Source organism: Pinus tabuliformis, chromosome 3_1 (genome assembly GCF_031772625.1).
Source record: "Pinus tabuliformis cultivar Carrire ecotype Pingquan chromosome 3_1, CPIR1, whole genome shotgun sequence".
NCBI classification, from domain to species: Eukaryota; Viridiplantae; Streptophyta; class Pinopsida; order Pinales; family Pinaceae; genus Pinus; species Pinus tabuliformis.
In genome coordinates this window covers 342,741,836-342,769,636 of record NC_142301.1, presented here as the reverse complement: position 1 = coordinate 342,769,636, position 27,801 = coordinate 342,741,836, and positions in this window count along the sequence as shown.

The window sequence follows — 27,801 nt, the reverse complement described above, 5'->3', positions numbered from 1 at the left end:
AAAGCCCTTCTATAGGGTGCGATGGGCGAGAATGGACAAATGGCAAAGATAGTTTGCGAGGTGGATGATCATGGAATCTTCCAGAAACTTCTCCTGTGACACTTGCCTCTCGGAATTCGCCCAGGGATGAGTAAGAGATCATTAATCTCCAAGTGGAATCAAGAACTATAAGAGAGAAGACACTAATCAAAATCCCAAAAGCTAACTCACATCCCTGCAATCATCTATATATGGATCCCTCATCCAAGAGATCCAGAGGCTGGAATTTTGTATCTTGTAAGGAAGTGTTGTTGGTTTCCTGGTGGAATACATAGTGTTGAGTGATCTAAGCTTTTCATGAGGTGAAGAAGGGCTTTCATGCTGGGAGGATGATGCTGGGTCAAATCAATGGGTTGTAATCCTCTCTTCTCATCTTTATATCAATAAAGCTATTCAAGTTTTCCTATACATTCTTGTATGTCTGATAGTATATGCATTTGTGTGGTCAATATATATCTGGTCCTATATTGCTTATGATTGTAGATCTTTGCACTTTGAAGGTATTATGCTGCTTTGACTTTATAGGTACTCTTTGAAGTGGAGTGGTCAAGGGAGAAGCGAAAAAGGCCTATCGGTGAGGAGAAGGAACAAGCAAAGAACCGAGCGAAAGATCGAGGTTGGTATTCTTTGATCCTCTCCTATCTACTTCTCATAAAGGAAAACGAAAGTAACTTTAATCTATTTGTTTCTAAGATAGCTACCCGTCTTAGTGGGACTAGCAGCTCTGCATACACACTAGATTTCCCGATAACATTGCTGAGTTTTAATTCTTAATTCATTTAAAAGTCTGATTAGACTATTCTACAGACTTGATCTTAAATGTAATTTGAAAACTGAAATATACATAGGAATAAGTATTTATTATCTTTGATTGGAAAGTTATCTTATGTTCTAGGATAATAAATCTTTTTCTTGCATACATGATGGTTTATGTGAACTATTTCAGTAATTCATCATGAATCTCTGTAGTTCTTATGCATATGTGATCCGAATTGGATCCTAGAACACTCTCTAAGTTTTCATCAACTCTTAAAATCATGCCAAAGTTTCAAAGTCTTATAAAGATCAAGCTTATTGGAGATATCCTCGTAACAGTTGCAATTTGTGATTAGCGCGGAGCAATAAGGACCCTCGGTCAAACGCACAGACTGTTGGCCCATGGTAATGCGCGCTGCCACAAATTAGCAAAACTAGAGGTCAATTTAAGAAACGAGGGTAGTTTATGATATGTGATTAGCGAAAATTCGCTAATTGCTATCGCCGGGCAAACCCCTCAAAGAAGGAAAAGCCTCGAGCAACCGGACCCAAAAGGTTATAAAATGTAAAGGATAGTGCACCGATTCTGTCAAAGGTGGGGTCCCACAAAAAGCGACAGAATATCAGAAGGGCTTCGAGCAGTAAGCGGTTTCAACTGAGTCCCGCTCGATGCTGCACAATGGGTGCCACCTGTCTGGAAGAAGAGAGAGAAAACCGCTCACATCGGATGGGTAAACGTCATGTTACTTACCCTCCTGATATGAACGATGACCGTAGGATCTAGAGGCTCCAAATCAGTGGCGCAGATGCGTTCTGATGGATGACTGGATTTGACGAGGTTAACAGGCAGAGTTGTATAAGATTTGAAGTCCGATGTGGATGATGCCTTGGCAGAAGGTCATGTTTGCGGGAATTCTTGGAGTTAATGAAATAAACGGTCATTTTGAAACATCCCAGAGAACTAACACTTAGTTCGTTATGAAATAGGTGGCCACCTCCCTGTGAGGCATTATACAGTGATGATTGCGCAGAACAGAGGGATTCAGATGGACAGAGGCAGGGACACTGGAAAGCCGAGAAGCAGAAACGAACAGTCAGAAAGCAGATTGCCTTTAAAAGCCACGAACTAACAAAAAGAGAAGAAAGTAAGTTAGACACAAAAAGTTGAGAGCAGAGAGAAGAAGCCTAGCTGACCTGCAGAAGCAAAGGCAACATTGAGCCAGATAGAGCCAAAGAGAGTCAGAGAGTCTGTGTACTCCAGAGAAGGCTTGAGAGGTTCAAGCGAACTCCTCTGTATATGCCTGTCATGTATGAGTCTCAGATTGGGCTCATACTACTGTGACCAATAGAGGTCGAGTATCAGTAAAGAGAGTCTGTGTACTCCAGAGACTTGGGGGATCCAAGTACAGTCTTGCTGATTTATATCTGTATGTGAGACTCAAATTGAGCTCACTATTGTAAAAGCTCTGCTTTGAAAACATAATAGAGAGGCCACCACTGAAGGCTAGACCGGGAGACGTAGCCCAAGAGTATTGGGTGAACTCCTTATTAAACTTGTTGTGTTTATATGTTTACTTGTTATGTTTTCTCTAACTACTTCAGTGCCTGTGTATTTCGCAATCTTATCGATTCGTTGCATAAAATAACATAGGCACATCCATGCACATGAGTCTATAATACCTTAATTGTTTGTCCTATATCAATTACGGATCAATATGATAAATAAGGAATTGGATTTATTTTCAATAGGAACTTATGTAATGATTTACTAAGTGTTTAATTGTTGATATTTGTGTCAATGAGGAATCAAATCTTGTGAGCTATATCCTTGATCTAATTCCTCCATCTTAATTCCAATTTCTTAAAAACTTCTTTTCTCATATAGTTAGTTGGCTCTCGATTGAGAGAAGGATTTCTCTTTCCTTCAATTGAGATAGGTTAGATTAATTGCATCTTAGATTAGATCTTGCATGTGTTATCATAGCTTTTGCATTCTAGAAGTCCTCTTTTTAAGAGGAAAAACTTTAGAGTGGTTTGGCTATGTCGTTAAAACAAATTAAGGGTCATTCTCTTGCCTGATCAACAAGAAGAATCGATTCGATGTCCCTACCTATTTGTAACTAAAGACACATCTTAAACCAATAGCAATAGGGAAAAGGTAACTGGACCTAGTTAAACCAGTTGGAACCACCATCTCAACAGAAAGGGAGCTTCCTTAAGTTCCTGATCGAGTGGTCTCCCTTATAGTGTTGTAGGCAGAGAATTTCGAGCCTTCAACAAGCCCTTGAGCCCATTTTCTACCTGAAACATGGATGAAAACTCTCTTCCTGGAATCTGTTGCTTCTGACGTCAATGCTAGTTGAGTTGACATCAATGCCAACATACCAAGTGCCACCGATCAAGCAAACAATGTCAATTGTCCAACACATTTCACATGATTTATTATGTTAAGATGAACACTGTGGGCATTAAGCCCCTTAATGTTGGGTCAAAAAGCACAAAAATGATGATGATGATGATTAATGTCCACTAAGACTAATGTGGTCTATTAGACCTCAAGAAAGTAAGAGATTCATAGAGACTCTTTAATATTTTACAATTGTGATAAAAAAGAAGGGAAAGAAGCATTCCTAAATCACTATAGTTTTGCTAACTTAAAAAAAGTTGGAAGTGTGGCAAATGTTTTGGAAATGAGAACGTATGTGAGTAAGAGTTGGATATTCCAAGAGAAAGTGCTTTTCATCTTCAACCCTCTCAGTATCACAAAGTTGACAAATTCTTTCATCCCAAGGTGTTTTGGGGATGGACCAACGACTAGTTTCACTTCAAATCTCATGAGAGTTGGTTCTTAACTTCGTAATTGTCACCTTCTTCTTATCACTGATCAAGATAGAAAGATAATTCTAGTTAGAAAGAGTGGGGTTGATCACCTCCTTATAATACTTTAGCTTCGTTTTCCCCTCTAGCTCCTTGTCATCCCACAAATTATCCTTAAATTTGGAAGTGATAGTATTTTTAATATTATCCTTCTTCTCCAAGATGATCTCCTTCTTTATCCCCCAATGTTCAAGCAAGACTAGACATATTTGTGCCATCCCTACTTGAGTTGGAAGTGGGGGTTTTGCCTAGAGTCAAAAGAAATTTTGGAGAACCTCTTAGCTTCCATGTTGTAAAACTTCTTCTTATACAATAAATACCTAAACATAGCCATGCTTCCAATGGGGGAAATACTAGCTTCAATCAAGAGGATAGGATAGGGAGTGTTTCCTTTAATCTTGAGGTTGTAGGTCATAAGTTGCTTTTGGATCGAATGGATCTTCCTCCATGATTCTCTAGATATATTGCAACCCAAAACTTCACATCCATATAAAATAACATGGGTGATGAGAGTCTCAAAGAGGAATTTTTTTTACTCCAAGCTCAAAGAGAAGTTGACTTACAATTGTTTTCAAGCTCATAATAAGCTTTCTAGCCTCCAATAATCCTTTTCTCAATGCTATAATTCTAGTTGAGCTAATGATGAATGTTAATACCTAAATATTTGTAAGAAGAAACCATCTCCAAGTATTTTTTACCATAAATAAAATGATCATGGTTGATCTTTTTGGATTAATTATCATGACTTTAGTGTTGTAGGTATTAATAGTCATACCTGTTGGCATTATGACACTGTGCACCTAGCTGATGTTGACATTGGTTTCATGATGGAAACTAGCTCATGTTGGCATTTATGTCAACCTTATATAGACTAGTCGATGCATTGATGCCATCCTTCTAGTATGGTTTCAACTGATTGTGTAGGCATTGAGTTGGTTATGTTGGCATTTGAGGTCAACATGGTGTTGGTCTCATGATGCATTGATATCACACTCATGATGATCAAATGATGGCAGTGATGTGGCATGTGGTTGATGGTTGTTCATGTACTAGTGGTGTTCATGACCTAGTGCAGGAACTGGAGGTTGACTTATTGCAACAATGTATTGCCTTATGATAATGATGTGGGGGTCTTACAAAGTGTTGCAGCTTGTGAAAATGTTAGAGGAGAGAAGAGGACTTGTTGGCAATCATGCCAACCCTTGTTTGTTGACTTTTAGGTCAACTAGGTAGTTTCACTTGGGAGACATGTTTGATCCACTTGCAGAGGTGTTACTGAGCTTGACAAAGGTTTGGTGGCATGCATATGAGTTGGAGAAAGTGACCATTCATGTGGCAGAGTTTTTGAGTAGAGGTCTTTGTATTTTTCCTTATTCTCTACCCCAACCGCTGGGAGACAAGTTGATGCGTGCAGTTGGAAGGCTCCAACCAAAATTTAGCAGGCTTGTGAGTGCAGCTACAAATGAAATATGCTAGTTCTATGGGCGCGGTTGAGGCTTAGAACAAAATTATATTTGTATTCCTCATGCAATTTCGAAGTATTTCAACTTGTATGTTTGGGGAAGCTTCTAAATTATTCATATAAGGTCAAAAATGGTTGAGAAAGTCCTCCAGTGGGTGTGAACAATCTTAGTGCAAAATTAGTGGTGATAGTGGTTGGATTTTCTCAACTTTGTGCATTCTTGATCCTAGTCCAAAAGTGCAATTCGCCTTGCATGTTTTATATTCTTCACTTTGGAGGTGAGTGATGGTTGGTTGAGTGAAGTGTTAGTGAGGGAAGGATGCATAGATGATGAATGCTTTAGACCAAGTTGTGAGAATGATTGCTTCAGTGTATGAGTGCAAATGGTAGTGAGTGGAGTAGATTGCTGAAGAAGTGCAACAGTGAATCAATGTTCAAATCATATTTGGGGTTGCTGTAACAAATTTTTGTTTGGAGGATTGGAATTGAGAATATGCTTCTAGATGGCCATAGTATTACAATTTTGATGCATAGATGTGAGCTACTATTTTTCTAGCCTTGAGAGCATGTTTGTGGTGGTATTTTGTTTGTTTTATTGATGGTTTCTTGTTGTTGGAGATTGTATTGCATAGCTGAGTCTTATTCAACAAAGCGTCTTGGATATAGTGTGAAAATATATGAAACGAGGTTTGCATAGAGTAGAGGAGAAGTGACTTCATGACAGTGGATCAATGATTTTGTAACATTGGCGAAAGGAAAAATTTATCCGTCCAATTGGATTTGGGCAAGGATCATTGATCATGGTGGCTTTCAGCGGATGGTAGTCTATAGATCCATGTGAGGACATAGTCTTCTCAGATGATCAATAGAATCGAGTCTCTTGGTTGATGGGGGTCAACTAATTATATATGAGGTTGAGTCTCCTAGCTGACAGGAGTTAGCAAATCTATGTAAAAGATATTTTTCTTGACATAATAGAGTTTTAGAGTAGCGCAACAACAAGAAGGGTGGGTTTTTGTCCCGGAGGGGTTTTCAACCTGATATCTTGTGTCTCATGTGTGATGATGTGATTATGCCTTTATGTGTTGATTGTTGTTTCTCTCATGGTTGTTTGATTTATCTGCTTGCATGGTTTATGATTATGTGATGATTTAATGTGCTGCTAGTTATTTGATGCATGATTTAGTAGAGAAGTTAAACTTGTTAAAGGATGTATCACAAATCACACTACTAATTCACCCCCCCTTCTCAGTAGTGCTCAAGGTTTCCAACAATTCCCATCTTGGAGCAGTATTCATGGAAAATTTTAAGCTGTTGGTAGAGATCATCATGACTTATGGCAAGAAGAACGATATTGTCAGTGTAAAGGAGAAGAGTAATGACCGTACTAGCGAGCTTGGTTCCATTGCATCCCACAACTTCCAAACACTCTTGTAGCTTATCAATATAAATGCCAAGGACGGTAGGGGAAAAGGGATACCATTGCTTAACACCAAAGGGAAAAGTGGTTGGATGACAAGTACTACTTTTTATTGTTATTATTTGACCGATTCTTTAAAAAGTGGTAATATGAGTATGACATCTTCTTAGTTGTTAATAGTTTTCCATTTATTAAAATGTAATGATACATAATTGCCAATTATTAGTCCCCACCTTAAGCATGGAATATATAAATCAATAACAATTTGGTTGCTTTTGTTGTTAGTTATCAATTATTATTAGATATTTCCACAAATTTTTATAGTTGAACTTGGTGGTTATTTCAAAGTTCTTTACGCGAAACAATAAAATGGTTTTTCTTTTATTTGGTTAGATTTAAAAAAATGATAAATGCATATCACAATGGTCATCTCATAATCCCTATCATTGTGTATTTTATGTTCTATGCCACATCATGCTTATTGTTGGGCATGGAATCCTCCCACAGCAGGTTTTGGGGCTCCAAGCCTAAGTTTTGGTCAAAGGTTTTGTAAGACTCCGCGAATTGCAGGTGTGGAGCGCGAAGTAGAGGTTAAGTCATGGGGCTGTCCGCCCTAAAGTAATATAATGTAATGTAAAATCATGTCGGCCTACCCATGGTCTGTGGACCATGGGATTGTATAAATAGAGCGAGGCTCTAAGTTGTAAAGATAGTAGATGATAGAGTGAGTAGCGAAGGAATGGTTCGAGCTTAGAGTAGGATTCTAAGTGTATTGGGTCATAGTAGTAGGAAGAGGCTCTGCAGCTGAGTGCACAAAGGCCTAGTAGAGTCTGCAGCTGAGTGCGCGGACCCCTACAGCTGAGTGTGCAGGGCGGTGTCGAGTCTGTAATCGGGATTGAAGATTAATAAAGAGAAAGTTGATTCTTATTTCTGTGTATTTGCTGTGCATTATCTTCTTTATGTTTATATTAGTTTATGTATCGCGCACACTGATATGATTGCTGAATATGCTGTAATAACCATAAATCTTACACACACAAGTGAAGCAATCGGCTAATTAGTAAGGAAATTGGGTAATATGTAGGTCGTGCCCTGAGTAGGGTTGCGCGGAAACAGCAGCACGGGTTGCAAAGGAATAGCAAATGCGCGTAGCGACGGGTCGGACCACGAACCTCCAACAGCCTATCAGACATCCCCAGGGTGCGGAAACCTGGTTCTAACACCCTCCCATACTACTTCGGGTGAGACCTCAGTCTGCGCTCCGCAGACTGTTGCCGAAAGGGCCAGTAGTACCGGGATTTTCTTGGCTAAATCACCTCTGAACTTGGGTCAAGCCCATGCAAGCCAACAAATGGTTCCGTTGCTGGGACCGGGATCTGCATAAAGGATGTCTGATGTCGTGCCACTGGAATCTAACAAAGAAAGAAATTGAAGAGTGGTTGGACAAGAAGATTCATGAGTTCGCGACACAGGAGAATAGAAATCCATGAGTATCTAAGGAACAGTGGTTGGAGCGCTACTTGTATATGGAAATCCACGAAATTTTCTTTGCATCTTTTCCATCTGAGCTGTATCAGTGGATCGTGAAGTTAGCAGACAGTCAGGGAAGGTGTAGGCTCGACAAACCTATAGTGTGGACTCTAGAACTAGCACGCAGACTAGAAGCATCAGAACATAAGATAGTGCGAGTTGTGGACCACTGGCTCGACTGAATAATAGGAGGATTTATCACTGAGTTCACGGTAGAGATAACAATCAGCTACAGTGAGGTAGAGCGACGTTTTCTCAAGGGATGCGAGTTAAGTATATTAAATATTTGAACACTTGGATTAAGATGCTATTGTGTGAAAAGTGGGTTATGCGAATAAATTAATGTTTGGGACTACACGAAGCGGGAAGATCTACAGAAGTGGAAGTAGTGAGGAGTTGGAAAACAGTCCCTTAATTTCACCCTCGTGGGAAAGTGAGGAGGAGCTTGCGAAAGTTTCTCCGAGAAGCACGGTCAGTTTGATAAGACAGAGAATTCCACGTTTACCACCCCCACCCACACCGCCACCCATTTCACCCCCCTCACCTCCATCTCCACCCACTCCACCTCTGCCACCACCGCAGTTTAGTATGGCGAGTGCGATCAAACTGTCGGTGTTCAGAGGAGTAGGAAATGAAGATCCGGACCAATTCTGGTTCGTGGTAAGAGCAGTATGGGAAGCACAGGGTGTCGTGGATGATAATATTAAAAAGGCTACGCTGGTGAGCGCGCTGCAGGATCGCGCATTAACGTCGTATATCAACCTTTCTAATGACCACTCGAATGCAGGAATTGCAGAGATCCAGACCGTGCTGAATAGGGAATTTAGCAGGCAAAAATCAAAGACACAATCAATCATCTAGTTTAAGGAGATTGCGATGCTCCCAGGCGAGACCCCCTGGGATCTAGACCAAAGGCTGAAGAGTATGATCCGCGAAGCCAATATGATTTTAACAAATGCACAACATCGCGCATGGTTTGTAGCCTCACTTACGCCACACTTAAGGACGGTGTTGCCACAGCAAAAGCTTTCCACCCAGGCTAAAGCGTTGGAGATGGCAATGAGATTGCATGAGACCCCTATACAATACCTTAGGTTGGGAGTCCAACAAATCCACGCGCAACTGTAGAATCTGACTCTGGAGATGCAAAGTTTGAAACAGGACTGGACAACTTGGCCGGAGGTGCGCGAGGAAGTATGGTGCATAAAATGCAAAGGCCAAGGGCTCGACAAGGACCACTATCTAGTGTTTGTGAACTACTTGGCAGGGGGAGGGCCAATGTCATTAAGACCAGAGGCATAGGCAGGGCCGAGCGCGATGTCTGCATTATGGTGCGCAATGTGCTAGATAGGAGGAAAACACACCATGGATAATTGTCATCTGTTGCAGAAGTATACGCAGACATCCCAACAATTGTTTTGTAATTTCTGCAGGTCGGTAGGCCATGACGAACACACCTGCCGAAGCTATGAACTAATGATGGATCAGACTCCTGCCTACAGGGTGCAGGCCAAAACACGAGCCCTTGACCCAAATGCAGGGATGGCGCGCGTTGGGTTTCAGGGGCGTGGTCGGGGTCGAGGTGGAATGGGACCGGGAAGGGGTCACGGCCAGATAATTTGTTACAATTGCGGAGGGCCTGGGCAATATGCTCGCAATTGTACGAACCTGACTAGGATATCATGTTGGTACTGTAATCAGTTTGATCATGAGGCAGAATATTGCCCTTCATTAATAGCGAGGATGCGCGAAAAGGGGGTATTCTAGCCCCCTCCGACCCAGAATTTACAAATGATGAGGTCTGAACCGTGCGAAGAAGACCCAAATGTAAACATGATGCTCAGGAGATGATAAAGGGAAGTAGCAAGAAGAAAGCATGTGGGTTCACAAGGCTTCTACAAAGGAACCCGAGTTTGACTTAGAATGCGCGAATGAGACATTCATGGAAGCTAAGAAGAGCTTCAAGGAGGCCTCCACTTCAGGTAGTAAGGATCAACTAGAACCAGGGATGGATCCTTCAATGCTCGTTACCTTTCTGAAGACATGCATGAAACTGCTTCGTGACAGAAAAGTAGTCAAAGGGCTACAGGAACTTATCACTAGGTGCGCGGGGTCAAGAGAACCGTGCGTGGTCCGAAAACTTAGAAAGCATGCATTGCGCACAGGAAGGGAGATGAGGTTGACTGTGAAAATAGGCGAGTAAAAAATGAATCAGGTAATCTTGGATCTGGGTTCGGACATACTACCAAAGAAAACATGGGAACACATGGGTAGACCCACGTTACAATGGTCCCCTATTCAGTTACGAATGGCGAACCAACAGAAGATTTTTCCCATGGGAAGATTGCAAGGGGTGACAGTCGATATTGAAGGCGTGAGCGCGCAGGTGGATTTTGAAGTAATAGAGATTATCGATGACAAAAATCCCTATCCCACGCTACTAGGAATAGATTGGGCTACCGATATGAACGGAGTCATAAATCTAAAGAAGCGCAAAATGATCTTTGAGAAAAAGTCACTACGCGTAGTAGTACCGCTAGATCCAGCCGAAGGAGCGCGATACACTGAACCAGTGTGCAACGACGATAGTGATGATGATCTCGACTGTATCTATAAGATAACTACACAAGGAGAGGATTAGGTGAATTTGACTGCAGATGGAAGGATTTCGTGGGAGCGCGAAAGCTCCTGCACTTCGGATTCAGACGAAGAGATAGAGCGATGGCAGAATCAACTGCACGAAGTAACAACACTGAACTGCAACATGATGATTAGGTCATTGCATTGCGTAACAACAGAGGCAAGGGAGCTACTGACATATCATGGATTGTCAGTGGTGGATGTATTTCTAAGAAAATTAAAAAGTGCAATACCAGTACAGCAGCGGTTCGATGCGTTGAACTGGGCACTGCGCGCAACACCCGCACGATGGTGGGGTACCCATCAAGGAAATTTCAAGGACTGGCGTGGATGCAGAAGGATGACGCGCCTATGGTTTGGAAAACCCCAACTTCAAATGAAAGTCAGTCAACAGGGGTGGAACAACTTACGCGCCCACCTTTCTCGCTGGGTACAGACATATGCTATAAAACCCGCACAAGCGCACACTAGCCCCAGAATAACGAATCGAACAAAGTGCAGCAACATGAAAGCCGACGCATGTTACCAGTTCTACTCGACAAAGCCTTCGATAAGGTGTGCAGAGTACTAAACAAGGTCCACCAGGTGAGACGAAATGATTAGGACTTACGCGTGCCAGCGGTTTGATGGGCCTACCGGACCATGTGTAAAACCCAAAATGCGGAGACGATTCCAAAGGAGTGGAACAGAATGGAGATGATACTTACTGAAGAAAATACAAAAAGGAACCTGTACGTACTGGAACCAGTAGTAGTGACAGTATGTAATGACTAGAAGGAAGAAATCACACATCTACGCGAGGTAGAACATATAAGGATTCACGAAGCCATCCGACGAGGGAACCTTAGACTTTACGCACTCGAAAAGGACCGGGTACAATTGAGGAAGAAAAGCATTTTTATGGACACTAAGATCAAGAGGTTGGAAAACGAGATCATGCAGGCATGTCTCACTGATAAACCAAGGATGACAAGGTAAGATACAGGTGATTGTACCACTGCGTTAGAAGAATTTCGCCACGAATTTATGAATTTTTTGCCATGGCTACAAACGCACCTCACCAAACACAGTAACCAGGGGAGCGCACTACATACGGTAGAACACACAGTGTTGGCGGTCGTGCAGACAATTGAGGAGTTTTTGTGGGCTATGCTGGAAGGCGAGTTGAAGTCTCGCACAGGTGGTGCGACCACTTGACTAGCCATAGGGAGCACAGTCTCAGCGCTCCATACAGTTGAAAGAGAGCGCAGGACTCTAAAAATGTCTATTTGGGGGTTGCGCGATGAGGGAGGAGCTCGCAGAAACATCATGACACAAGGTTCACACCTGCGCACGGGGGGCTGTGCTACTGTACGGGTAGATTGGGAAGTAACCATTGGCGTCATTGTTCATGACGAGATGTCCAATTTAAGGCAAAAGGGAGTGGGCTACAGGCAATTAAGACACGAATTAAGAGCTAGATTTGGGATGATTTGTTGCCAAGAATGCATTAATGACTTAGAAGTGGGGGGAATAGTCGAATTCAAATTCAAAAGACGCTATAAAACTCCAAAGGCTAGCCACGAGACAACATTTTCTCATTTGAGATTTGAGCTATTACGAAGAACACAGAGTGTTGAGCGCCAAGCGGTATTTGAGCCCCCAAGTTTGCGAACAATCACAGACAATTCGAACAAGATGACAACTACCAGGAGAGGTATGGGTTTTGCAGAGAATACCTTCGAGGAAGCTGCGCATAACCCTACGATGTAGGTTGGGGATGCGCCAAAAATTCCGAAATCACCTTGGACGTCGAGGCCCAAGAAGGATAAACAGGCAGCGGGACCAGTCCGCATGTCCCCGCGAAATCCATGGTTTGGTAAACTTTCCATAGAAGAAAAGGTAAAGGCTGTCGCCATTGAGACAGATGATGAGGAGGAGGACCTACAGGCTCTCGTAGATGAGAAAGAAGCAGATGAAGAAATGGAAGAAGACATCCAGCTGGTGTGCGCTGCAGTGAAATTGCCTAAGTACGTTCCTCCGCATAAAGGAAACACTAACGTACCCAAGGATTTGGATGCCGCTAAGAGCGCACTCCAAACTCCGCTCCTCCCGGATGGAATTCTGTTTGAGAGCTCGGCCCTGGGGTGCATGCCCACAATGAAATTTGAAGACTAGGACCTCGCGAACAGCGAGAATTTCCCACATTTAGAGACTGAGAACCTCATGAAACAGAGCAAGGAGGGGTCAGTTACAATGCTAGAGCCGCAGAAATGGCTGTGCAGTGTGGAGAAGGCCGGACTACTCCACCTACTATGGATTCCACACTTTCACCATGCACCTATCACAATTTTCATCATCAGGCAGCTGCTTTGCTTGGTGCATGATGGGTACTTTTGGCTGGAGGAGTCTATTCCCATCACAACGGATCTTATCCACAGGATTTCCCGGCTTTCCTGTAAGGGAAAGGACCCCGTGGAGATAGCCGGCAAAAGTGGAGATTTGGCGCTTGCAGAGGCCATGAAGGAGTACAAACTGAAAAAGAATAAGAGGGTCTACGCGATCAGCAAGATTAAAGGTAAAGGGGTGCATGTAGCCACCCAACTCCTGGCCGGAAGGTGATGAGAAAATTCCACGGAGACGAGGTACCAGCGCTGGTAGTTGCGCTGGCAGAACAATGCGCGGAGGGGGTCCAATTCAACTGGGCCGATTTCCTCTGCGAAGAATTCCTAACTAACTACAAGGAAGCTCAAGAGTAGGGCAAGACCTTCCACTATGCGTGGTTGCTCTTATCTATTTTATTGGTGATAGGGGAACTGCCTAAGGACAGTCAGTTCCCTAATATTGAACAGGACTTGCCAGAGGCTACAAAATATGCGTCGCTCTGGGCTACGAAGGACGCCACGTGGATCCGCAAAACTAAGATCTTCTGGGTGCTCATGGAGGCGAGTGTCTAGATGTGGATTAACAGGAGGCCGCGCCTATCCCCCACAGTGTACAATAGTCTGCGGAGCTTTGCAGACTTCAAGGCGGATATGCACAATGTGTATATCAAGGCACGTAAGGATCCGACATAGAACTAGACCAAGCTTCCTTTCATCGCAATTGATGATGCCATATTCTCTGTGCTCGAATCATGGCCTCCAGAGTGGCGCACCCCAGAGCAGGATAGAACAATGATAGAAAAGCAGAAGGATGCCACCAAGCTGCATATCACCCAGCTGGCCCAACAGAAGCATAACGAATTGTTGGCTGTGGAGGTAAGGGCTACCCGCGAGGCAACGAAGGTAGACACAGAGCAGGCAAAGGCCGTCGAAAAAGCATCACCAGCACAGGCAACAGGGGTCACCACGACACAGGAGGAAGGGGGCCCGAACTTGTCCACAGGACAAGGAGCAGAGGGCACAACAGAAGGCGCGGACTCGAGCACAACATCTACTCAGCTGAAACGACCACGCACTACGGAAAGATCAGGCCCATGAAAGAAGGCCAAGGCTTCCAAACTGGACATCGAACCAATTACACTGATCGAAGGCGACCTCTACGACATCGACAACATGGTTCGTGAGGTCACCAGGGAAGTGCTCCAGGAAGCCATCATGGAGCAATAGATTGTGTTGGGGGCCCTACGGGAGCAGCTGCAGGAACTTCAGGTGCGGCTCCCACAAGAAGGAACAGTAGTCGCCTACAGCGCCACAGGTACATCAATAGCAGAGCAGCTGCTGTGCGCAAAAATGGCCAACACCATAGTGCCGTAGGAAGGAGTGCTAATAGCGGAGAACGAGGAGGACAAAGGCGCAGTGGGCCAGATCAAGGGACTTGGCCTAAATTTTGCTGCCCTTTTACGGGACACATTGTACCAGTTGCAGGATAGCATAACAATAGATCTACGTGCCTGGGAAGGCCGCGCGATCCAGGTATTGAGTGAGCAGAAGATCAACATCGAATAGCTCAGCCTGCAACATGACGAGCTCGTGTCATAGAATCGGCAGATTGCGCAAACAGTGGATGAAGCGTGATGACGTGTTCTAGAATTATCCATTGTCGCAGACCTACCAACCGAGATGCGGATCCACTGTCTGGCAAGTGGAGTCTGAAGCGCGCACGAGGAAACAACACGAGTGCAGCTAAAACTGAACCTCTAGATTGCTGAGCTGCGGATGAAGGCATAGCCTTGCACTCCTCTGGAAGTTAAAGAACAACACGTTAGTGCGATTCAGACAGGATTGGAAGAAACTGGAAGGGAGGTGCAAGACTGCACCGATATGTTGGACCAAGCATTTGATGTCCTCACATCCTTGCAGGAGGATCCCAATGTATAGTTCCTGGAAATAGAGGTGCTTGAATTGCAGCAATAGTATGACAGTGTCAGGGGAACGACACAAATAGTCGTCCTCACCCAATGGCTAGCTAAGATGCAGCAGGCAAGGGCACTGAAGGAGCAGGTGGATGCTGCAAGACAGAAAGAGGCCCTTCTCAAAGCATGCGTCCAACCTTGGATTGATGAGGCCTTCACCATTACGGCTGAGATTGAGGGCAAGCTCGCGCAGATGCAGGGACTATATGCGCTAAGACAGATAGCGGAGCCTCACAAAGAAGCAACAGAAGAGCGCATGCAGCAGGTCCAACAAACAATAGAATAGTGCGCTGCGGACCTCCGGGCAGTACGAGAACAGTTGGAGGGGCTCCGTGCCAAGATCGCTGCACCAGCAGAGTGACTCGGGACGAGTCACAATGATTGTGTTGGGGGCCTGTTGGGCATGGAATCCCCCCACAACAGGTTTTGGGGCTCAAAGCCCAAGTTTTGGTCAAAGGTTTTGTAAGACTCTGCGAATTGCGGGTGCAGAGTGCGAAGTAGAGGTTAAGTCATAGGGTTGTCCGCCCTAAAGTAATGTAATGTAATGTAAAGTCATGTCGGCCTACCCATGGTCCGCGGACCATGGGATTGTATAAATAGAGCGAGGCTCTAAGTTGTAAAGATAGTGGATGATAGAGTGAGTAGCGAAGGAATGGTTCGAGCTTAGAGTAGGATTCTAAGTGTATTGGGTTGTAGTAGTAGGAAGAGGCTCTGCAGCTGAGTGCACAGAGGCCTAGTAGAGTCCGCAGCTGAGTGTGCAGATCCGTGCAGCTGAGTGTGCAGGGCGGTGTCGAGTCTATAATCGGGATTGAAGATTCATAAAGAGAAAGTTGATTCTTATTTCTAGGTATTTGCTGTGCATTATCTTCTTTATGTTTATATTAGTTTATGTATCGTGCACACTGATATGATTGCTGAATATGTTGTAATAACCATAAATCTTACACACACAAGTTAAGAAATCGATTAATTAGCAAGGAACTTGGGTAATATATCGGTCGCGCCTCGAGTAGGGCTGCATGGAAACAACATCACGGGTTGCAAAGGAATAGCAAGTGCACATAGCGACAGGTCAGACCACGAACCTCTAGCAGCCCATCAGACATCCCCAGGGTGCGGAAACCTGGTTCTAGCACCCTCCCATACTACTTCGGGTGAGACCTAAGTCCGCGCTCCGTAGACTGTTGCCGAAAGGGCCAGTAGTACCAGGATTTGCTTGGCTAAATCACCTCTGAACTTGGGTCAGGCCCATACAAGGCAACACCTATCCTCCAAACAATATAATAATCCTATTATCTTGATTCTCATTGCTTCTCTCCATGCAATGCATACATGTCATGATTTTTAATGTAAAATTGTAAACTCTACTCAACCTTGCACATCAAAGTAGGGTTTCTTTCAAGTAACATTGAGGACCAAGACATAAATGAGGAAGTGTAAAGAAGGCTCATCAATGGCTCTAATGTGAGTGTTGATTAAATTCTTAGTGGAGCCCCAACCTACCTACCTGTAAATTCCTTAACAATTTCATCCTTTTTCAGACACCTATGATGAACCTCATTATTGGTTATTGCAATAGTTGTTTTACACTCATAGAAGAGTTCTTTTTGGATTTGTTAGTTAACTAATTTGTCAACAAAAGACACACTAATGACAAGAACTTTAAGGTTATGATATCATCTCTTGGTGATTTACTTTAAAGTGTTGAAGTCACAATTTAGAGAGAAGGATATTGTTATGTGTAGAAGTCATTTCTAGTAAATAAGGTCAATGAAGTAATGTGAAAGCAATAAATGTAAGAAGACTCACTAAAAGTTTCCCCTTACTAAAAAGGTTATTCTCTAGAATGTTCTTAGGGGTAGATAATATTATATAAATAAGTCTAAGGAATGTATTGGCAGTGAGTGTATTGTAATTATATCAAGAAAACATGATTGCCTATGGAGTTTTGTTCTTCCCTAAGGAATAATATATAGTGTTTCCATACCTAAGGGATTTTCTTTTCTATTCTCATGTTTATTATTTTGTGGATTTGTTATGTTAAGAGTTTGATCTATTTCAATTTTATTGAGCACATACCAATATCATGTGGTTATGTATGCAGTGGGAAAAGTGACCACAATTTGTTGTTTTCCCATGCAAATTACTGCTACACCAAACATTCAAAACATATATCTTCTCGTAGATCTCCATCTATTTTCATCCCGTGCTCAATAAATATTCACATAACTCTATATCCAATAAATGTGGTTTTATTAAAACATCAATATGATAGAAAATTGAATGTTTAAAAGTACTTCAGAAAAAGTTGAAGACCCTTACCATTTCTACCCAATGTTCATGTCCTAGATTAGCCATGGATAAGCTCAAGACTCCTGTTGTTTGGGTAATGGATTATCTAGTACAGACTATAGCATACATAAAACTACCAACTTAAAGAGGATAAGTAATTTTAGTCACATCATCCAATTACTCAAATATATCTACAATTGTTGTAGGACATTACTCAACTGAAAGCTTAGTTCTCACATGAATCATGTCACTCAATTGTTTGTAATTTTCCATGCAAAAAAGTTGCAGAACACAATTTACATGCTCTATTGTTGATGCCTCGAAAATCGTTGTATCAACATTGGGGGATAACCACCCGGTCCGGACCTTAATACAGCTCCTTTTCCATTTGGAATGGTGGCTCCGACTGGGGATAATGGGACCAGTTTCCCAGCAATGAATAACGGAATGAATGAATGATTGATTGACTAATCTAATGATAGGCGAATAACTTAATTTATCAACGAAATAAAAAGAATTACTACTAATCCCGGGAACTATTGTACTTTGAAGTGTAGCGCTTGATGATCTATGTTTATTAACAGGCATGTAGATGACTCCATCTAATAAACATGGACATTTACTCATTCAAGGATTACTTTACTTAAATAGTTAAACAAGGTGATTAACGCAATATTGCTACACTCATCATTTATATCATCAATACATATATGATCAAAAGAAAAGCATTACCATAAACATCCAATAGTGGAGGGAATAAAGAAATGCTGTTAAAACACATATATATATTCGATAATAGCAAAGGCGATCAAATAACAATTCATATAAAAAGAATGGATTCAGACATAGATAGTAGTACCATATGAGTTGCGAGTCACTCTCCAATATCAATCGCTATTTGAAATTCTTCCTCTAACGCAGAAATACTTTCAAACAAAGACAGTAGTGCACATTTTCATAAAAGCTTCTTTGCCAAAATCAGAATGATTGGTCCAGTTTTATAAAAGAATATGCCTGAAGCACAGTAGTGCAACTTCAGGTTTTAAGTCAAGTACAAAACTTTATGACCCTTTCTAAAAACATGAAAGGGTCTATAAATACTGAATTAAACTAACTATCTATGAAACTGAAATCCTACTTAATTGGTATCAAATGATTTTGAATATCTCCTTCTCAGCAACCTGGCAGTCGGTGGCATGAATCATCAAGTAGGCTGTTTGCCTTTAAACTTGAGCTGACTTATCGCAAGCATTGGCTCCACTTCGAGCAGTCTATTGAGGCAAGAGTTAAGTTGGGCGGCATGGTGGCATCCTGAATATCGGGGATAATATACCCGATTGCATCTGTAAGGCATTTGAGGGCGGCTCTTTGACTGTGTGGTTTTACCAAGAAGAACCAATAGGTATCCCATGTTAAACTGTTAATTCCAGCAATTAATCTCCCCTTTTCCTCTAGATCTGGATAACATGACTGCTCCAATGTTTTGACCGCTGTCAATTTACCTGGAGTGCATTGGGAAATCATGTTTGACAAGTAGAGAGTATTATTAACCAATTCAACCAAATTACTTGTGGTTGATTTGCACCTTGAAATTGCCCTCTCTGCTTTCATTAACTGGGACTGCCATTCTGTAAACAATATTTCTTTATGTGACTCTAAAATTCTTGGTAAATTTGCCGCTTGTCCCTGATCGGTATCTTGCCAGTCAAGAAATTCAGTTAATGTTTCTTCAGCTTGATCTAATTCTGTTCTAGCCTTTTCTGTTCATTTACTTATTGATGCCGTCAATTCACATAGTGGTTTCGCCTGGGCGATTTGTTGACATAGAAGCTTGATTTGTGCTATTAATGCCTTATTTATCTGTAATGCTTCTAATTTGAATTCAGTTATTTGTGGAACGCCCTTTGTCTTCTCAAGCTGTGCTGATAGTTGAGCAATTTGCTCATCTTTTGACTTCAGCATTTGTTCATTTGCTGCCCTCAGTTGTGCCAAGGCTTCAGACAACTCTTTCTGCTTCTGCATTGCGCTATGATCAATCCTCTGTTTCTCTTCCCGCAATTGTTGAGTTAATTGATTATTTATTTGCTGTTGTGTTAACAATTGCTGTTCTACCTGCTCCGCTTTCTACTGTGCTTCTGTTAGCTGTGCTTGCAATAAAAAGATTTCCTGGTCTTTTGTTTTTAATAAAAGACTCACCTCTGATGCCTTGTCTATTGTTGCTGCCGAATAGGCTCCAACATACTGTGATAGTTTTGTTAGGTCATCAGAGGGGTCAAATTCCTCCTTCCAAACCACATTGCCCGTGACCGTTTGTTCTGGGAAAAGAGAAGGTTGATCAGTCCTTCTTCTCTTCCTCTGTCGTTTTACCACAGCTTTGTGCCTTGGGCTATAGAAGACATCCAAGGGAGGAATTTCTTCTATCTGCAAAATGATTTGATCGGAGGGGTCCTTTGGGATTATTTCTACTTCCTTTGAACTGGGTAGGCCGTTGGTTCCACTTGGAACCTGTTGTGAAGTGGTTTCCTGTGTATCTGCTGCTTTCGAGGTTTCGGTGTCCTTTGAACATTCAAGACTACTGATAATTGAATCAAATTGCTGCCATTCCTGGAGCAATTTTGGATCAATATGAGTATCCACATTTACCTCTATGTTGCTTTGTTTCTGCTCTTCAGTCTGGGTTTCCTCTCGCACCTTCTCCTGTTCTTTGTTCTGGGTTTCCTCTTGCACTTTCTCCTGTTCTTTTGTTGTAACCGGAGGTTCCTTTGAATGTTGCTATTCAGGCTCGCTTGGTCTTGTTGCTGGGGTTGTTGCTAACAGATCTAGAGGCAGAGTTTGCAACCTCTGTTCTCTAAGTCTGTTGAATTCAGTTAACCCTTCATCTTTGTATTGCATTATGGCCAGCGATCTAACCTGATACATTGATTCAGCTGAAGAGAACAGGTCGTCAAACTTATCTTCTACATGATCAAACTTTGTTAATTTGGCCTGTTCGAGTGCATTATAGGCGACTTTGTTGGGATCAAATCGCCTATTTGGGAGAGTCGTTAGAGTTAATGATTTCATTTTCGTAGCTTCTTTTTCTGCATGTTTGAAATCATGCAAAGTGTAGACACCACATCTCAGAGGAAAGGAGGGCCAGACCTGCTTCTTATTTTTCTTGAGAGTTTGTGTAACTCCCTCGGCAATAATCTGATAGGCTATCTCCCTTGCCAACAGTTTGTCAGGTATGTACAAAGGAAGGACATGAGGTTCGGCTTGGCTGCTGAAAATTCTTACATAAGTAAATTTCTCCTCTCCGAACCATCTTCCTATTGATGTTAAATCAATCCCTGCTTGGTAAGAAATTTTTGGAGCAGGTTTATTAAAAATAGAATAATGAATGGGTAACATGAAGCCGTTGCAGACTTGGTACAAATGGTGCTTATAGGAAGTCTTCCACAATTTCTGATGGTATATGTGAATAGGCGTGGGGTCTTGTGGAGTCCACCTCCAGCCAAGTACAGGAAACTCAGAATTAAAACACAAGGTATCTAGAATATAAGCACTGTAGTAGAATGGGGGAATAATCCTTTCTGAGACGGAAGTTTTAGTTCTAAAACTAAGAACTGTTGTCGCTAGCTTATCTGACAGTATGGTTGCCCAATCCATTATCTCACTATTACATGCCGCTTCCATCAAGGGAACCATTTCTATAGTGAAATTAGCGGAATCGTGCAACCCCCACAATCTACACATCATTATCCCAGCATAACAATACGGAGAACATAGAGAATCAACAGAGTACTTACCGGAAGTTTCATGCTTGTGTTTCGCCGGATTTTGCCTCCATTCCCGAATGGGTTCGGATTCAGTTTCGTTCTCATTTCGGAATTTCTCCAGAAATGCCTTGTTGTATTTCTTCTCTGGCTCAGGCAAATGATACATTTGCCTCAAATCATCAGCCTTGAATGAACCGAAGATTCTCCCATCTCTGGTGCAGAAAGTTCTGTCTATGATTGGGATTTCCTCAATTGCCCACTTTACTACATCCGTATATGGGAGAATTTGCTCCCGAGCCGCTATCCAATGAAGGAAAGAGTCGGCCAAGTCTTTCAAAGTACCATCAGATTTTCTACTGGAACCCGCTGTAGCTTGTACTGCCGTCACCTTTGGTTCTTCGACTTCGATCAAATTATAGGTACTTTGCCAAGTGGTCTTGGCAAGTCCTGAACATGTAGTATCAGATATTAATCCTTTCTTTTTATTTGCTGGATCAGCGACGACTTGTCCTGTGGCTGGTGCAGTGGAAGCGACTGTGGTTTTCTTAGACTTCTTCCCCATTCTGCTTGAATCTATTACTTCGGAAGAATTCTGCACAGTAGTGGAAATAAGCGTAACACAGAGAATTGGTAGCGAAAACCAAATACGAGTGAGATATATTGATCAATGCATGATGAGGGATTAACTTTAAAGTGGCCGCGGATACAATCTATGAGAAGATTTTTTAAGCTTACTATTTCATTAAATGGCCATTAAAACCTGTCAATCCTTTAAATGCTCATCATATCTCTTATCGGCCGCATGATTTGTTTAAGCGTGCCTTGGACGTTTTGGCGGTTGAGCGCAGGTGAATCACTGTTTGAAGGCCTTAAATACGAATTAATTGTAATACCTCTGTTTTAACGGCTTTTTGAAGTTTGCGCTTTTGGCCTTATCGCAATCAGGTGTCGGGGAAAACTTAAATCTTCATATTGACACCTTTTGAAATCCCCAATCGCCGATAGCGATATCGCATCGCATCGCATTGGGAGTATGGGCACTTTAAAAAGCATGCATGGTGTATCGCCGATCGCCGATAGCGATATCGCATCGCGTTGGGAGTATGGGTGCTTTAAAAAGCATGCATAGTGTATCGCCGATCGCCGATAGTGATATCGCATCGCATCGGGTCGAACGGGAGTTTATCGCATCGCATCGGATTGAAAGGCACTTTAATTATGGGAACTTATGATTGCCGATGTCCGATAAGCTATTGCATGTTATCGCGTCGGAGCAAACCAATGGGTTTTTAAGTTATGCCTCCTTTGTCATTGCGATATGCGATCTTGCGATCGCTTTATCGCAATGATAAAAGATTGATTATTTATATTATAAGACCAAAATTGGTTTGTCAAAAAGGTTTTTTGTAATGTTTTCATTTTGTTTTCGAACCTTTTCGAATAATACAAAGTTGATACCAATCAAAACTAAAAGGGACCCATTTCATATGATAGTTTTGTGAATAAAAATGATATGAAATGGGGGGTTGTTGTAGAGCACAACAATTGGCGATTCGCTGGAAGAAACAGTCATCTCTGAAAAGTATGGAAATACTTAAACTTTTTCAAAATAGAGTTCTAATCAAAGGGGAAAATTCTAATATAACTAGGTATATATGCATTCTAAGTAAAATGAAACTATCTTTGCTAATTTCCTCTCTTATTTAAAATTAGATACATTCTAAGTTTTAAATAGGCCTCTATTGGTTTATAATGATAAAACAGAAAACCTTTCCAAATCAGCTTTTATAGTTAACTCGTCTGTCATAGGTAGAGCCTCTGCTGCCAGCAAACGTTCATAGTTTCGACAGGGATACCTTTTAACCATATTATTGTCCATTATTCCATCCATTTAAGAGTGTGATTAACAGAATGAATTCAAAACATGTTTTCATATTTTGTATTTCCTTTCCTTTTTCTGTTATTGCTAAGATAAAAAGCCATTGTCCTCGTTTGGTGGCCAGCTGTTTGACAATGCCATTCACTGGTAGTAATCTAACTGAACAAGCTGGCTCGTGATGAGACCCCTTGTCTTTTATAATTCTAAGCCATTACCCTGTTTTGGTATGCAGTATTGGTAATGTCGGTTAAACTATTTCCTGATGATCATGGTAAGCAGGCTTGTAATAAGACCTCTTATCTTTTATATCAAATATTTTAGAATTACACTCTGAGTAACCATAAACTTTGGTGAATGGGATGGACAATTTTCTCCTTAAGAGTAAATGGATGACAGGGTAAGAGTTGAAGATGCTGAAATTGGATTAGTTTCTGTTTTGAGATTGATAACCTTTTTGTGACCAATTTGAAAATAGAAAATGATTTACAATACTTCTAAACTTTGAGAAGAGTTCACAAAAATTGAAGTGTGGTTTCGGAATGCAATTATACCTAGTTTCCTAGAAATTGTTCCTCTTATCTAAGACTTCTATTATTTTAAAAGTCAATATCATCACTACTTCTGTTGAGCAACTTTTAAGTACAACAAAGGTCAATGGAAGATACCTTACAACTTTATTTTCTAATGGTGCTACAAACTACAAAATTCTATTAAAAAGGAGAAGGGGTTACCTTCTCAATTGAAGAATTTCTTTAAGATAAGGCCATTAACAGGGAGAGAATCTCTCAAACCTGATAAATCTTGTAATATGAAGGTCGAATGGCCTATCTTCTCATAGATCTGAAATGGCCCAAGCCACATCTTTTGGAACTTGGTGTGTTTTCCCTTGTCTTCATGGGCTTTGTCCCATTTCAGAACTAAATCACCGACTTGAAATTGTTTTGAACCGGATGAGACTGAATCAAAGGATGACTTGATGATTTGCTGATGTTTTGCATGAATAACCTTGGCTTTTTCTCTTTCCTCTTCTAATTTTAGAATTTGGTCATGTCTAAGTTGAATAGAAGAAGAAGGGCTTTCCTCAATAAACTGAACTAGGGCTAGGGAAGGAAGAACAAGGTTTGTTGGTAGTACTGCTTCTTTTCCATATACAAGGTTGAACGGAGAAGATCCTATGGAAGCCTTCTGTGTTATCCTATTAGCCCATAGTGCGAATATTAAGGATTTGTGCCATTTTTAATGATTCTGTTCGATGGTTCGCTTAATAATTTTAATCAGATTTTTATTTGTAGACTCTGCTAAACCATTACCCTGGGGATAGTAATTAGCAGAATATTTTAATTTAAATCCTCTTTTAATAGCGAAATCAAACATAGCATTGCCTAAAAAGTAAGATGCATTATCAAAAACAAGAGCATTTGGGACACCAAACCTGGTAATGATGAATTGATTTATGAATTCAATTATTGCCTCAGAATTTGTTGTCTTCAAAGGAATTGCTTCAACCCACTTAGTAAAATAATCAGTAGCAGTAAGGATATACTTATGCTGTTTGGAAGAATGAGGAGTAATTTCCCCAATGATATCTAATCCCCATTGCTCGAATGGCTGTTCAATGTTGACTGGTTGCAAAGGGAAAGCTGGTTTTCTTCGCCTTCCACAGAAGTTTGACAATTTCGGCATTTCCTTACATATTCATAAGCATCTCTAAACAGAGTGGGCCAATAATATCCAGCATGAATGATTTTGTGGGCTATTGTGTCAGCTCCAAAATGTCCTCCTGCTGGTCCATCATGTAATTCCTGCAAGACCTTTTGTGCTTCAGGTTTTTCTAGGCATCTTAATAAGATTGAATCATAATTTTGCCTAAAAAGCACATCATCAATAATTGTGAAATTTTTTGCTTTTAATCTAATGGCCCTTTTGTTTTTGTAAGACAGGTTAGGAGGTGCATACCCATTTTTCAAATAAAAGATTAAGTCCGCATATTGTGATTCCGAATCAGTAATACTTATCTGGTTGATTTCTTCGGTTTGATCTGTATCACCTGATTCTGGAATGTTGGATGCGCTTGCCAATAACCTGCAAAAACCTTGGCCTCTAACAATCTTTGCTGGTTTAATTTCTAAATCATATTCTTGAAGTGCTGTAACCTAGTTTGCCCTTTTTTCACCTAGTTCTCTTTGGATTAATAGTTGCCTTACTGCAGGGAAAGGAACTATAACTTTTGTGTGAGCTTTTAAAAGGAAGGGTCTGTAATGTTTGACAGCTTTATATACAGCAAAGGCTTGTTTTTCTACCTCGGAGTAATTCAATTCAGCACCCTGAAGATTTGAACTATAGAATGAAATGGGTGCTTCCAAATTGTGATCATTAAGCTGTGTGAGTACTGCTGCATAAGACAAGTTGGATGCGATAGTATACAGTGTGAAATGATTAGAAAAATTAGGAGTATTTAAGGCTGGGGCATTGATTATTGATTGCTTGATTAAATCAAACACTTCCTTTTCTGCTGATCCCCACTTAAAGACTGAATTTTTCTTAATCATAGTTTGAAGTGGCAAAATGATTTGAGAAAAGTCTGCAACAAATCTTTTGACAAAATTGATTTGGCCTAAAAATGACTGCATGGATTTTTTATTATGAGGGAAAGGGATTTCAGAGATTTCTTTGATCCTATCAGGATCAATATAAATGCCATCTTTAGACACAATAAAGCCTAAGAGCTTTCCTTGGTCAAGAGCGAAGAAAATTTTTTTAGGGTTAAGTGAAATACCATATTTTTTGCAGCGTTGAAAGATTTAATTTAAATCATGCAAATGATTGGACTTCTCCTTAGAAAATACAGTAATATCGTCTAGGTAGACGACTACTGTTCTGTTAATCAACCCTTTAAAAGCTATATCCATCGCTCTTTGGAACGTCGCTCCTGCATTAATAAGTCCGAAAGGCATTTTCTGATACGCATATGTTCCCCATTTTGTTTTGAATGTGGTTTTGAGTTGGTCATCAGGATGGACCAAAACTTGGTTATATCCTGAGAAACCGTCTAGAAAGGACATTAACTCAGAGCCTGCTACTGATTGGAGTATCTGCTCCATAGTAGGTAATGGGAAATTATCTTTTAAGCTTGCCTTGTTCAAATTTCTGAAATCTATACAAATCCTAATGTCGCCATTTTTCTTTCTGACTGGCACCATATTGGAGACCCAGTTTGAGTGCCGAACGAGAAAAATAATCTTAGCTTTCAAGAGTTTATTAAGTTCAGATTTTATTTGACTCTCTAAGTTCGGATGTATTTTTCTCAACTTCTGCTGAATTGGTTTCTGTTCGGGAAGCATTGGAATGGTATGCTGGATGATGGATGTATCATATGTCTTTAAATCATCATATTTCCAAGCAAAAACATGTTTATTCTTCCGTAACAGTTTAATGAATGCTTCCTTTTCTTCCAAGGAAAGTCCTAATCCTAAATTAATGTTTTGAGGAGTTTGCTCAGTGCCAAGGTTTATCAATTCAAACCTTAGGGTAGAACTTTGGAGCTTTGTATTAGTCACAGGTTTAAACCTGTCTTTAATATCATAACGATCCTCAAGCTTCACCAGAGGCTTAGGGATTGAATTCTCCTCGGGTTTACCTCTCATTTGATGGTCATGCTCATTTTCCTCGATGATTTGATCATCATAGGACTTTTCGGAAGTTAAAAACTGTAAAATGTCTTCATCATGGTTGAATACTCTCCAATTAGTTACATTGTCAGAAATTGATGGCCTAAAAAGCAATTCTACTGAAAATCTATCTGGGCTATAGTCTTCAGAAGGTAGGAGCTTGGAAGCAACATTGGCTAGCAGGTCAGCTGCCGAATTTTGAGACTTGGGAATAGAAGAAATATTGAATGCCGAAAAGTGGGAGGTGAGTTCCTGTACCAGTGATTGATAATGCTTGAGATGGGTGGAAAGACAATGAATTGTATTCCTTACCTGTTTGATAATAATTTCAGAATCTCCAAACACTTTCAAATATTGGACCTTGAGGCCAATAACTTTATATAGTCCTTGGACTAAGGCTTCGTATTCTGCTGTGTTATTTGTGCATTCAAATTCTAATCTACAGGACAACATTGTTTTTTCTCCTTGCGGGCTAATCAAAATACATCCTGCTCCTGAGCCCTCAGTAGATTTGGACCCATCGAAATATAACGACCAAAATAAAGGAGTATTAACAATTTTATTTACAGTTTTATCAGTATCATTGAAACATCTTGACCTATCTGTTTGTGAATAATTTTCGATCTGAGATGTAAAATGGTTTACTGAGAAAGGGGATGGTTGGGCAGCGAAGTTGCCAAAGAATGAATGTTGTTATTAAATGATCGATTCTTATTTGATTTGGCTTACCCTTATAGGGAAGCCACATATGTGACCAATCAGTAGAAATATACCCATGTAGTTTTTCAGACCAATCCCTACTCAAGATCAAACCATAAAATTCAGGTATATTGGCGATTAGGATATCAATTCTTTGTACTATTCTGGGATCAGCAGATAACCTGATAGTTACGGAGTTGATCTCTCCCAAAACCTGTACTTTAGTCCTGTCCAACTGTACAATATGAACAACAGACTTCTGGGGTTCAATGTTCAGTTTGGAACAAACTGAAGCTGGCATTATGTTAGAAGATGCCCCCGAGTCAATCAAGCAGTTGTGCAGGTTTCTATTGTAGATCTCATAGGTTAGAAGGAAAGGTGGAGTATGAGAATTTGATTTATCTCCTATTAGGACTGCATCAGTAGCTTTGACCATACCAGAAGG